The sequence below is a fragment of the Grammomys surdaster genome, unplaced genomic scaffold (genome assembly GCF_004785775.1).
Source record: "Grammomys surdaster isolate TR1022 unplaced genomic scaffold, NIH_TR_1.0 126398, whole genome shotgun sequence".
Lineage (NCBI taxonomy): Eukaryota > Metazoa > Chordata > Mammalia > Rodentia > Muridae > Grammomys > Grammomys surdaster.
In genome coordinates, this window is record NW_021621192.1 from 4770297 (window position 1) to 4785875 (window position 15579).

Here is a 15579-nt window from a genome sequence, read left to right on the forward strand (position 1 = left end):
GAGATCTACTGGAGCCTCATGAAGAACCCCCCAGTTCTGATGTCAATGGGGATAAGCAGCTCTACCTGGCTGGTCATAGTTCCCACCAACAAGACTATTGGAAAAGCTGCTGATAATTTTGAGAAACCAATTTCTTCATGTTACTCATCAGTTATTAATGTTACTTGTGTGTAGCCTCTCTATGGAGAGAAGTTTCTAGCAAGACTCAAACTGGTGGGAAGGCTCCTTAAAGGGTGAGCTAGAGGTCCTTGTCTTTGGGAGTCTTAGCCTTTGGGGTAGCCACAGCAGGACTGATATTTCTTTGCAGCCTTCACAGACAGCAGATCCAGTCCCAGGCAGTTACTAAGCAGATGCTCATGTTGCTGGCACAAGAGAACCCTTCTGCCCAGGTTTGGCTCAGCCTTTACCAAGAATAGTTAGTCAATGACAGGCAACTCCTTTGCAGTCTTTACCTACCTAAGACATGGGCCCTGAGGCTGGCAGGGTTCCCAATGGCGGGTAATTGATATTGACGGAAGGTGACCTAAGACAGATGCTATTCACCTATAAAATAAAAATGGGGAACTTGTAGGACCCTGAAGGGCTGCTATGCCCTGACTGAGACTTTCCGTGTGCTGCTGTCTGCAAAGTAACATTCTGCAGTTTTTCTAAGAACAAAACATCCTGTTGAAGGATGATGCCCCAGGAAGGGAATTTACACTTGACATCCTATTGTCCCTCCTCCCCCTCCCCAGTTGAATTCCTGTTTTTCCTTGAGTTTGTGTTTTTCCTTCCCTGGCTTGGTGTATATATTGAACCTGCCCAGTAAAAGCTTTGGCATTCTCTCATAACAGATTACTCTAGTCTGAGTCTTTCTTTAACCCCCCAGGCTTGGTATGGTGGGCAGCACCAGAGCTGTCACAGGAGGTCATGACATGAGAGGTGGGACACCTAGGAAGGGCACTTCTTGTGATCTGAAAGAAGTGAAGATTTATAAAAATAAGACTGAGAGTTCTAGGTTGAGATAAGAGTGTAGAGGCTTTGAGACAGGAACCTCTAGTGTCTTATGTAAGTGTGTAGAGATATCTTTGGTATAGTGATGAGGGAAAGAGGAAAAATCCTTGAAATCAAAACAAAGCCCAAATTTTACTCTAAAAGATTTCATGGACCCAATTACTCTATTTGTATCACAGTTGATTATTTTCTGGTGTTTTCTAACTTGATAAATTTGTAGGCTTATATTTTTCTTACTACCTATCAATATCTCACATACTTTACATTTATTGTTGTGTTTATTACTTGAAGTTTTCACTAGAGTGCAAGCTCTGTCATTAGGACTTTTCTTGCTTACTTTTGTTAACCCAGAAGCTTCAGGAAACCTCAGACTATATTATGGTATATTTTAGTAAACAATGTTGAACAAATTTTGGAATTTTTAGAGGAGAGAGAGCTTACTAGAGCAGAAAGATCAACTACAATGACACAATCAGAATCTCACTAGATTTTGCCTTCTTTAAGTGTACACTCAAGAAGCAGAAGCAGGTAGATCTCTGAGTTTGAGGCCAGCCTGGTCTACATATGGGGGATCAAGTTGTGTAGGGCTATCTAGGCTTTATAATGAGACTGTATCTCAAAAAATGCTGTACTGAATAGATAATATTTTAGACAAGAGTGGTCCAACTGGACATGTAGATAAATGGGAAAGTTTAGCTTTGTTTGGTGGCTCAATGGAAGACATTGTAAACTAGGATGAGTGTGGAGAAGTGGGAATTATCAAGAGTCAAGAGCAGCTCCTAGGGTTTTTATACAGGAATTTCATAAAATCATGGTATTTTCTTATTTCCAGAATAAGAAAACCAAGAAGAAAAGGACATTTTGGGGGGAACAAACAGGTACAATCAACTGCCTAGAAGCAATGAATATCTTCATATATCTTGTTTCCAGACAGAGGAAACCACGGTTGAGGATGATACCTTGACTGAGGACACCCACTCATAAAACAGAGGGCTCAGGATCAGGAAATTAGTCCTTTAGCATTTAGTGATATGGCGATTAAATGAGACAGAAGTCACTTCAGTATTAAGACCTAGGGAGAACACTGCAGATGGTGAGTTATGAAAGTCATAACCAACTTGGTTGGAAGCACTTGAGAGGCAACAAAATGAGATCATTAAAGTATCCACTGGCTTTTAATAAGAACAGATACATTGTAGAGGTCTTGGAATAAAAGTCATGGAGTGTGTGTGTGTGTGTGTGTGTACAGTACACACATGAATTGTAGAACACGAATCATAGTCAAGGAAGAAGTCAGGTTTGTGAGTGAAGAGGACCAAGAAATGTGACTACAACAAGAGGGAGATATATTTATTTAGGAAAGAGAGGGATGGCCTCGGGAGAAAATTCTTTAGCAGACAATGTGTCACTGGGGAGGCACATAGATATGAGTTAAGTATTTTAAAGCAATGAAGTATTTATGAGAGAAATAAAGTTTTATGAATCTCCCCAATCAAGGCTATTTTATTTTTTATTAAGATGACTTCAGCACAAATAATTTTAGGATCAGAAGGTGATTTCTATTGTTTCTTTTACAACAATGCTTTGCCTAGAGTTTTGACTCTTTTTGTGCCACATGACCCTGTAGGACTGTGTTTTTCTTTCTACTAAATTAAATAATCAGGAATTAGCACTTCAGGGGTTTCTTGGGGATACTAAGGCAATACTTATAGGAAAAATCCTACATTAACTGTTTTTACACATAAAGGGAAAAATGGATGTTTTCTAAAAGATAAATGGAAGTATCCAATTGGCTGTAATACAGCTTTTATTTCATCCCTAAAATAGTGCTACATAATAAATGATTTAAGGGAATAATTTATATATTGACCAACCTTTTATCTTGGTGTGAAGAATATGCTTATCTCAGGGTATGCTTCTTATATATATCTAGTGAATTAAATTATAAGAAGGAATTATCAGACAACTTCATGCAGATTGTAGAACCAGACAGAAATAGCCCTAAGAATACTCATTCTAGCTTTGTAGTTCTGCCCTTGATGTGTTGGCATGGATGATAATTTCCTGACAAAGATCTATCCAGTATGCGAACAAAAAGAGTTGCTGAGGATCACATGTGACTTATCTTTTTATTCTGCCTAAAGTCACAGAACAGTGTCTCTACTTCTGATGTCCTCAGGAGTTTCCTTCCTATTTCTCCACGACTAGTTAATAATAATTTGTAATTTTACCTGTAACCCTGTTCTGATATCTGCACTTTATTTCAGCTCCAAAGTCAGGGATTTGGGGTTTCATTCTGAACATTTTATTTTTTAATACATATTCTAAATAGATTTCTATAGTTCATAAGGATTTTTTTAAATTTCAGGAATTGAATCTGTTCTAAAGTTCTGAGAACTGTGATCCTCCCCCAAAGTGGTTTTTATTGTCCCAGCTTGTTATAACAACATTGCAAATGTATCTCAGGAACATTATCTAGATAGCCTTCCATTGTTATACCTATTTTTTTCTCATTTTTTTTAATCTCAGGTAGTTAAATGCAAATAGGTTTTTTGGAAGATGTGTTTTTCTTCAACTGTAGAGACAGGTTTGTAGTTTTGTCTTCCAGAGGCCACTATTGATTTGGAATGGATAAGCTTTGATTTAAGAGGTAGGAAAATTTAATTTGAGTGAAACAATTAAAATTAATGTACTGAAGTATTTAAGTTCAGTGTTTATGTCCTGCTCATTAAAATATTTTTTCAATTAAGAAAATCAACTTTAAAAGCCTTCAATGTTTTTCAAGAATAAGAAAACAGGCATTCTCTTCCTTTTATAGAATATTGACATATCTATTAAAATTATTGTAGATTTTAGTGGAGTTCAGTTGTGTATTAAAAGGTAATCTAAAAATTCTAGATCTGTTGGCATCAAAACAGGAATCATTAAGAACTAGTTCTCAAAGAATAGTCCATAGATAGGAAAGTTGGGTTCTCTTTATGAGATTTACGAGCCTGGATATCACACTTGGCAACACATACAACCACCCTAAAATATTCATATCATTTAAGTTTGTTAATGTTTCACCTTTTTGCTAAGTATGGTAAATATTGACCCCCAAACCCTGGCTAAATCCAGGGATGAGAGAATCTATTTGTATGTACACAAAGTAATGCTATGTGAGTACGCTCTTTAATTTAAAACTATTGGCTGAATAAAGATGCTGACAGCCTGTATCTAGCCAGAAGAGAGGCAGGTGGAGTTTCGGTGCTTTAAAAGCTTCTTAAAAATATAAAGATTGTGCATCTTTTATCTGGGAACTGAATAACAAAAGACAGTATAGAAATCCCCAATTGAGATTACGTAGTTATTACAACAAAGTTTACACATGAGGAGAAATCCTAAGTAAGAATTATGAAAGGTTTGTTCTATCTCCCTAAACTTAGAAAACCAGCCACCTAACATCCTAGGATCATTGACTATGTTAACTATTTAAGACAGTGAAAAGAGAAAGCCATATCAATGCTATAAATGATGAGTTAGATGAAATAATATGTAACCACTGGAATTGCGCTTAATTATGTGTTTGTCACAGAAGCTTCCATTGTACTATCAGGTAAGCAAGCTGTGCATGATGTTTAGACATAATAAATGGAAAATACAGCCAGAGAACATTCAGCAATATCCAGACAGTGGTTATGTCTGACATTTCCCATACTTTTGTTCATCTAATGTTTTTGCAGTTGATGTGTTACTTTCAAAAGTACTTGATGTATTTTTATTATATGTGTAAGAATTTTTTGCCTGCATGAATGTATATATGACAAATGCATGCAGTTCCTTTAGAGGTCAGAAGAGGGCATGAGATTCCTTAAAATTGGAGTTTCTGAAGCTAGTAAGCAGCCATGTGGTTGTGAGGATTGAACCTGGTCCTCTGTAAGAGTTGTACATGTTTTAACCTCTGAACCACCTTTACAATCTCTAATGTGTTAATTTTAATATTAGGAATAAGTGAAATACAGTTGTATATACCACTCAGTTTTATGATTGTGACTTAGTTCTGAATACCAGTCACTATGGCCTCTTGGTATCTTCCCTTCTGAAAGCACTCTCTGTGTTTGTTGAACCATTAGATTCCATTTGCTTTGAATGTAGCCTGACCTTGTAAATTTTGCAGCTTTCTAAGATGAAGAATTTTTGGACATGCTTTTTATAAAATCAAGAGAACTTCATAAAACATTTTTTTCATTCTATATCTAGAAATATACTTAGTTTAAAAGCTTAGCCAAAATCTAAATATGAGGTAATTTGGTTTGGTAGTTATAAAACTATTGGTATGTGTCTGATTTTAGCTTCTTTTTTTCCCTCCTTAGTTTCATAAGCAACAGAAACCAAAGTTTCTTGGCATCATCAGTGCCCAGTTCTCCCAATATAGCAAGCCCTGAACACCCCATCACACCAGAAAAGCAGGATTTAGAATTAAAATCACTTCTCATGATGATGATAGAGGATTATAAGAAGGAATTAAGTAACTCCCTTAAGAAATACAGGAGAGTACAAGTAAACAGATAGAAGCCCTTAAAGAGGAATCACAGAAATCCCTTAAAGAAATGGAAGAAAACACAAAGAAGGAATTAAACAAAAACATTCAGCATCTGAAAATGGAAACAGAAACAATAAAGAAAGCTCAAAGGGAGACAACCATGGAGATAGAAAACCTAAGAAAGAGATCAGGAGTCATAGACGCAAGCATCACCAACCGAATAAAAGAGATAGAAGAGAGAATCTCAAATGCAGAAGATACGGTGGAAAATATTGACACAGTTGTCAAAGAAAATGCAAAATGCAAAAAACTCCTAACTCAAACCATCCAGGAAATCCAGGACACAATGAGAAGACCAAACCTAAGGATAATAGGTATAGATGAGAATGAAGAGTCCCAACTTAAAGGGCCAGTAAATATCTTCAATTTGAAAATGGGCTAATTTTTCTTGGAATGATGAACTTCCTCTTAAATTGATACTGAGACTGGGACCTATATAATAATACTGTAGTATAGTCTGCCTACTTCCAACAAATAAGTTAGTACAAAATTATTGAGTATAAAACTGAGCTGCCTCACAGAAAAACTTGCTTTTGCTACTAATGACTCTTTGTTGTATAGTAATCATTATACAATTTTTCACTGTGAGATATTCATGCACTAAAAGGCATGCAATGAACCCTTGCTATGTAAGAGCTAAGATGTATTATGGATTTACATATATAGAGATTCTGATCCATTAATAGGGAAAAAGATATAAGCGAAATCTATAGATTAACTACATACACTAACATATTTAGCTAGACAAAGGACATGTACTTTTGTTTGGTTTGTTTCCCCATGGCTCTTGGAACATGGTACCTTCAGGAAATGTTTGACAGAATGCCAGGATTTCCGTATTGTTTCTTCTGACTGAGAATATAGCTTAACCGGCTACTGCATGTTCTCTTCCCATTCCTTTCCCCTCCATGATAAACTGTTTCTTTTAACCATGTCAAAGATTTAAGAGAAATGTGCGATGAGTCTGAGGCTACACTGGACTGAAGGAGTTGTAGGGGGTATGACCACATTCTCCAAGTGCAATCCAGATCTTTCCCTCAGAGGAGAAGCTGTGACAGGAGCAGTTTGATTAACAAGAAACTAGAGCTGGGCTCTAGCACAGCCACTAACTGGAAATCATTACAGTTAGGGTGGTCTAATTTTAGCTCTCAGGTCCCCTTACTGGTCTGTTTTAGCTGCTGAAGTAGCTTTAAACCCCAAAGGGAAAAATCTATCTCTGTAGCTCAGGAGGTAATGACATGCAATGCCTTTCCTTAATAAAAGTCCATGTTGTCTTCAGTCATTCACAAAAGAATGGCTAAGTTGCTTTTTAAAAACGCCATTAACACCATATGTATGTGTAGTTCACTACAAATACTTTTCCAGTCTGTGGCCTGCTGCCTTGCCTGAGTGAGGGTGTCCTTTGCCATGCAGAAGCTTTTCAGTTTCATGAGATCCCATTTATTAATTACTCTTAGTGCATTACTGTTGATGTTCTGTTCAGAAAGTCTTTTCCTGTGCCATCGAGTTCAAGACGATTCCCCATTTTCACTCCTATTAGGTTCAGTGTATCTGTCTCTACTTTGAGGTCTTCGCTACATTTGCAGTTGCGTTTTGTTCAAGGTTGAGAAGTGTGGAATTTATTTGCATTCCTTTGCATGCAGCCATCCAACTTGAACAGCACCATTTGTTCTTCAAATTTTACCTTTCTTTTTCCTCAAGTGTATATTTTATCTTTATAAAAAAAATCAGGTGTCCATAATTCTTAAAAAAAGAGATATAACTAAGTTGTTGTTCAAGGATTTGCAAGTATTATGCTTGCTGGCGGCACCCCTGAGCACTTGAGTGCTTTTTTTTTCTTTCAAGAGGACGAATTCAGTTCCCAGCACCCCATAAGACAGCTTATAAACACCTGTACCTCAAGTTCTAGGGGATTTAATGCCCTCTTTTGCTCTTCATGAGCACCTACATTTACATGGTATACACACACATATAAACATAAGTTAAAAACAGACAAATACTAATAGCTAAATGTGATTTCATATGTCTGTAATCCTAGGCCCCAAGAAGTGGAGGTGAATATTACAAACAGGAGAATTTAGAATCATTAAGAAAATGGAATTTAACATTCCTTTTTTTCTGCACACCATGCTTGGGCCTGAAGTAGGAATATTACCTGTAATATAATATAAAAGAAAATGAATTAATGAAAATTCTCTCTTTAAACATTCTTTTAATTTTAGAGAAATCCTCTAAAACACAAAACCAGAAACTATAATTTATAAGCAGGAGACCTATAGGATAAGCAAAAAGAAAAAGGAAAATGCCCATACAAAGCATTATGAGGCAAAAATAACCCCCAACAATACCACTGAGCTTGTTTTGTGCTGATTATCTATGGCTGGGGATGAGGTCTGTCTCTAAACAATTCTTAAAAAAGAAAAATTGGACAGTGTTCCTTCTGTTTCTATTTTGTGGAATAATTTGAGGAGTATTTGCAATAACTTTTCTTTTAAAATATGAAAGAATTATGTGCTAAAGCCATCTATCTCTGAGTGCTTTTTTGTTGGGACCCCTAATTACTGCTTGTATTACACAAGGTGTCTGTTTAAATTTTTATCTGATCTTGATTTAACTTTGGTAGGTATATATCAAACTTGATTTAACTTTTTTGATATATATCAAAAAATTATCTTTCTTTTTCTTTTAGATTTCTCCATTTTGGTTAAGTATAGGTTTTTTAAAGAGTTTCCTTATGATTCTCTGGATCTTCTCAGTGTGTGTGTCTTTTTATTTCTAATTTTGTTAATTGGATAATTCTTCTCTGCCTTTTTGTTACTTTTGCTTAGAATTTGTAAATCCTATTGATTTTCTTTTCTTTTGTCATTTATTGATTGATTGATTACACTCCAGATTTCATTACCCCCCCTCTTTGGTCCACCCTCCAACTGTTTCTTACCCCATCTCCATGAGGATGTTCCCACCCCACCAGCCCTCTAAACTCCCTGGAGTCTCTTGAAGGTTAGACACATCTTTTCTGACTGAACCCAGACCTGGCAGTCCTCTGCTACATATGTATTGAAGGCCTCATATCAGCTGGAGTATGCTGCCTGGTTGGGGTCCAGTGTTTGAGAGATCTCAGGGGTCCAGGTTAATTGAGACTGCTGATCCTCCTACAGGTTTGCCCTCCTCCTCAGCTTCTTACAGCCTTTCCTTAATTCAACCACAATGGTCAGCAGCTTCTGTTCATTAGTTGGGTGCAAATATCTGCTTCTGACTCTTTAAGCTGCTTGTTGAGTCTTCCAGAGTGTGGCCATGCTAGGTCCCTTTTTGTGAGTGCTCCATAGCCTCAGTAATAGTGTCAGGCCTTGGGACCTTCCCTTGAGATGGATCCCACTTTGGGCCTGTTGCTGGACCTTCCCTTCCTCAGGCTCATCTCCATTTCCCTGCAGTTCTTTCAGACAGGAACAATTGATTTTCTTAAAGAGCCATCTTTTTGTTTCACTGATACTTTTTATTTTTTCTTTCTTTTTAAAATTTCGACTCTGGGTTTGATTACTTCTTGCTGTCTACTCCTTTTGGGTGTTAGTTTTTCTTCTTGTTCTTGAGTTTTTAGATGTGCTCTTAAGTTACTATTATGAGATGTCTCTGAACTTGTCTTTTAGAATTTTAATGAGCAGTGTTTGTTGATTCCAGTTATTCTGCTGTTGTAGTGTGGGTTTTCCCTGTCTTTTGATTTTCTGGTCATTATTCCTTGTGTTTTCTTGTTCTTAACCTTTTCAGTTTGGAGTTTTCTTTCTAGTGCCTTCTATAGAGGTAGAATAGTACATTGACACTGCTTAAATTTTGTTTTATTTTGGAATATCTTTTTCTACCTATTGTAATTAAAAGTTTTGCTGGGTATAGTCGTCTGGGTTGGCAAATGTGGTATTTTTGACTCTATGGAATGATTGTATGGGTCCTTTTTGCTTTTAGAGTTGTCACTGAGAAGTGAGATATTATCATAGTAGGGCCAATTTTATGTTACTTACTCATTAATTTTAGTTTTTACTTGAAGCTTTAGATATTCTATATTTTAGTGTTTTGATTATTATGTGCCATGAGGATTTTTTTTCCATGATCCAGTCTATATGGTGCTTGGTATGCTTCTTGTTCACTCATGTTCAACTCCTTTGATTAGGACATTTTTTTTCTATGATTTTGGTAAAAATATTTGTTTTGTGCCTTTGACCTGTATTTCTTCTCTTTCCTCTGTTCCTATTATTCTTTGATTTAGATTTTTCATAGTGTCCTAGATTTCCTGGATGTTTTGTACCATGAGTTTTTTAAATTTGACATCTGTTTTACCAAAGCATCCATGTCTTTTGTCTTGTCTCCAATGACCGAGCTTCTCTTTGCTATTTCTTGTATCATTCTGTTCATGAGTTTTGCCTTTGAGGTTCCCATTTGAGTTTCTAAAATTTTGAATTTCAGACTTCCCTCAGTTTTGGTTTTCTCATTGATTCAATTTTTTTCATGTCTTCAACAAGTTTTTTTTTTTTTTTATTTTTTAAAATTTCATCCCACTATTTGTTTGTTTTCATAGAATTTACTAGTGAATTTATTCATGTCATTTAAAGGTCCTTGAGAATATTCATAATATCTATTTTGAAGTCCTTATCTTATGCTTCAGGTATATTGTATTTTTCAGGGCTTACTGTAGTGTGGTTGCTGGGCTCTAATGGAAACATATAGTCTTTGATGGTATTTATGGCATTTTTATGTTGCTATATAGATAGGCATTTGAATTTGGGATGATAGTAATTTTATGTGTTGATATCTAGTATTGTCTTTGTTAGGTGAGCAATACTTAGTTTCTGTTGCCATCTCTGGATCTTAAGAGTGTGAGATGCCTGTAGGTTGCCTGGTAGGAAGTGGTTCTGGGTTCTTGATAGAAGTGACCCCTGGGCATCTCAGTTAGAGCTTGTTTCTAGATAATGGGAGCTGGCAGCCAAAAATGGTGGTGTGTCGAATGTCAGGGTGATAACTGTCCACAGAAGGGAGAAAGGTGGCTTTGCCACAAGGATCTTTGGAATCCATAGGAAATGGAGGTAAATAAAGACGGTAGGCCCTTGTATGTTGTGTGCTACAGGACTAGGGATGAGACTTGGGAATTGGAATTGGAGGATGGAAGGACAATAAAAATTACCTATTTGATTCCCTGGCTGCCATGGTCAACAGGTTTCCAAGATGAGAGTTGCATGGGTATTGTGGCTAACACTGAGGAATGGCACAAGGATCTGATTAATTCTCTCAGGGAGTAGGGATAGAGAGGAAGTGTTAAAACACCCATTGGATACTTCCTATTTCTCTGATATTTCTCACCCATTGAGTTGTTTGTGAGAGCTTCTTAAATGAGCATGGTTGCTGACTCTCAAGATGGTGAAGACAGAAGCAGCCAGGGTATGTTGTGGTTTACATAGGATCTGTGTCTGCCAAGGCCTCATGTGTTAATATTTAATCCACACTAAGAAGGAAAGTTACTCTAACTTTGATGTTTAGAAATAGAATCTTTGGGTTAGGGTTAGATATTGTCATTAGGATGAAGCACCAATGATTAGATTCTTTAAAATATAGCTTCAGATCCTTCAGAATACATGCTCATATGTAAGGTACATAGTGAGCATCTGGGAAGTACTGAATTTGAATACAAATACAAACACACAATACACACCATACACACCACATGCACACACATACATACACACCATACCATACACACATATAACACACACATACACCATAGCACACCACACACACCACACACAACACACATCCAATGCATATATACACTCACATATGACCCACACACAGACATACACACCACAACACACAATATAACACACACATATACTGCCACATATACCACAGTACATACACATTCACATATAACACACACACACAACACACAACATACCACACCACACAATACAATAACCACACACCCTCACATACCATAATACACACAAATTCACACATAACACAATACAACATACAACATATACATACCACACCACATATATACAACACACACATATTACTACACACACACCATAGCACACAGCACACACAATACACACATATTCACACATATAACACACACATGTACAACACATTACATACACACACAAACCACACCACACACATATAACGCATGTACAACATACTGGACTACACAAACACACCATACACACACTACAGTACAATACACATACACAGAAACACATAAAACATACATACACCACACACATCACATACAATACATGCATGCCGCACACCACACCACATACACACTCACATATAAAACACACACGCATACACCACACACCACATAAAGTATATACACAGACCACACCACACACAGACATAGACACATACACAAACATACACACACACACACATAGAGACAGAGAGAGACAGAGATAGTGACACTGACAGAGACAGAGACAAATGCACACAAACTCATGTACTCTCTGGTTTTTACTATGTATTCTCTACACTCCTTCCACACTCAACCAGTGAGAAGAAAATCACTAGGTGTAGATTCTCTTGTGAAATAATTCAACACAGGCACATACTTTTACTTTTTTAACTTTTTATTAAAAATTCTTTGTGATTTTGACCCTCCAAAATCACAAAGGGTTTGTACTCCAAACCCATTCATCTCCCACCCTGAGTATGTGCCCTTGTCTCTTGCAACCTCCCCCCTCGCCCTCAGAGGAAAAAAAAAAACCTGTCATTATGGAAGCAGTAGTATGTCACAGTGTCTCCTACAGCACATCCTTTTGGCCACACTTCTTTCCTTGCAGATGTTCATTGCAATGGCTTTTGATCTGGTACTAGACCTCTGTCTTCTGCTACTCTATCAATACTGGACCCTCACTGGGACTTTTTTTGGATATCACTCTGAAAGCTGAACAAAATGTTTGCTGGCCAGTGACTACTTGGGGAACTTGGTCAAATTGTGTAGTCCCAAGTACAAAAGCTATAATGCCCTGACTGACACAATTTAGTTAATAAGAATGGTTAGTGAGAAGAGGAACCGTAGAAGCCAAAAAGCAAGGTTAATACATTTAAGAACTTTCATGGATCATGGGCTAGGTCTTTTATGGATTAGGACTTTGTTTCCCATTTGGCAGGTATTGGCGTCTATGTGCTGAGTTCTAAGATCAGAATGTTGCCTCTAACATTGTGTTCATTGTGTTAAGGTCTCAGGACCTGTTACAACTCTCTACCACGTACCTCCAATCAGGAAGCCAAACTAAACCTATTTTCTTTGTAGAGTAGCCTGCCCCAGATGTTTCACTATACTGATGGAAACTGGAGTAGTACAATGTGGGACACACACAAAGTCACTTGTTTCATGTTTTTGTTGGTTCACATAAGTTAAAAACCTATTCAAAAACCAATTCAAAAACCAATTTCAAACAAGGGGGAATTGATCTCTACTTATTGATGGGAAGAGTCGCTTAAGTGTAAAAGGGGGAGGTAATTATTGATTGCCATCTTTTCAGACAAATGATGACATAAAGTACTATAGTATCACCTTACATATTTTTCTTTATCTTCTGATCCAGTTATCTAAGAGTGTATTCTATTCCTTGGCCCTTTGTCCATTTTCATGAGTGTGCTACTTCAAAGGTGGTTTACCCACTTCAGGACTTATATCCCCTTACTTTATGTTCCTTAGCTTTTGTATTATTTGTCAACATTTTAAATCACACAATTATATTTGCACACTTCTCATATCTGAAGGTAAATAACTTTCCAAGACTTTGTTAAGCAGTAATTGGGAAAATCTTAATTAGTCAATGTTGAAAATTAAAATACTTCTACAAATTGTACACTGAGTATTTGAAAGCCAAAATGACCTTAAAACCTTTCTGTATTTTATTTTCCAATGTACAGCCAGTGAGTAGTTTACTAAAGAAATTGTATCCATTTGAATGAAAACTTATGGTGCATATCAATTTAGCTACCAGACTAAAACATACAAAATCAAACTTAGTAAAATTTAATTGCTTCTCAAGTACAAAAGGTTAATTTTGTATTATTGAATTTGCTAATGAGAAAGTAAGTGAAAACAAGAATAAATTCAAATTAATAGTCATGAATAATCTTTACTTTGAAATTCAAATGATATAGTTCTAATTCTGCATAGCTTAGATACTGAGAGGCAAGATTTAATAAACATTTCGAGAGGTGATTGTGGCTGATTTTTAAATTAAGGCAGCAGAACATACCATTTTAGAGTAGTTGAGATTATTGTCATGCTATTTGGAGACAACCAATCTTTGTTCCTTTCTGAAGGCTTAACATTTAAAACTTTATCACTGTTCATAGACACTGAGTTAGTCTACTATCATCATTGCATTAACTAGATGAATCTTGATGGCAGCCATTAGAAGGAAATGCTGCAACTAGAAGTACAAAGACACCTACTTCTCCTTCAGCAGAGGAGATGAAAGTAGAAATTGCAGCCTTCTAGAGAGTCCTTCAAAATTAGAGGAGCTATAAAGAAAAAGTAACAAACTCTCACCTGGGAAGTAGGGGCACTTCTTACATGTTTTTTGTGAGTTAATAAGATAATAAGATAATGTAATCTAATTTTTATTTTACTCTTTTTTTTTCTGCTTCTAGACCAAAATTCATGAATGGTGTACATTAGTTACATGGGAGATTGTTAAACCTCAGTAAGCTAGACCCTATTGATAAAGATTTGAGTTTATAATTCCAATATTTAGTAAGAGAGTAAGTCTCTTCATTATACAGTTGCTACTGGCCCAAGGCCCTTCTGAAAACCACTGGTCTAGCTGGTCTCCGAAAGACACAATTTTGTGTTTGTGTTGGTAGAGTAGAGTAGAGTAGAGTAGAGTGGAGTGGAGTGGAGTGGAGTGGAGTGGAGTGGAGTGGAGTGGAGTAGAGTAGAGTAGAGTAGAGTAGAGTAGAGTAGAGTAGAGTGGAGTGGAGTAGTAGAGAGAACCAAGGAACTCATTGTTAGACAGGCCTTGAAAATGAGTTCTGAACAGTGGAATGCAGACATGGTTTTTTATTCCTCCTTTTGTCTCTACTCATAACATGGCCACCGTGACTTCCAATTGCATTGTTGCCTTCCAGAGCATTAACTATAAATACAGCTATCCATATTGTTTGCTACAAGCTTATTTCCTTTTGGGATGTTTTAGCACCCAAGTTGAGAATTGAACTCTGTGCCATGTGACTATTCACTTTCTGAATTTGTCTTGGGATGTCCTGTCATTCAGGAGAGACTGTGTGAAATCAAGCACAAGCTGGTCACACGAATAATATATTTAAGTGGTAATGACAGGTAGTCACATGCTCAGGGTCTTGTTCCCGTTACATTACTATGAGTTCCTTACCAGAACATAAACCCCCATGGAGCATTATTATTACATGATTAACATGTTTGGCCTTGTTTATAAACTTCATATGTAAGTACAATGAAAGCGCCAGCTATTCTAATGTCCTCTGAGCTCTGGATGCTGAACTTAGAAAATGTGTCTGTCTTAAAAGAAGTGTTTTTGAATATGTATCTAAAAGAATAAGACAGATAAAGAGTTGTGTCAGATGATAAAGAACTTAGTATCAAGAGATTGCAGAGTTGTTACAATACAAGAAAGAAGTGTGGGGAAAAGATTCATAAATATGACTCTTATGTAAGGGATATAGTACAAAAATTGGCTATTAGGCAAACAAGCAATCTATTTCACAGATGATAGGCAGCCTTTTTGCTTATCCATTCCTAAGCCAGCTCAATAGGCTATTTAACTCAGTGGCCCTGGCTTTAGAAATTGGAGTTATTATGTATGGACTAAAAGTTATGGTTTCATTTATATCAAGACTGAGCTGGTTATCATTACTATTGAAAACCTAACTTGCCAATCATAGGTCTTTGTTTTGAGTTCCTTTATTGCTTGGTAGAAAAAAGCCATCCACCTGGTAATATATTGATCACATTTGTTCCT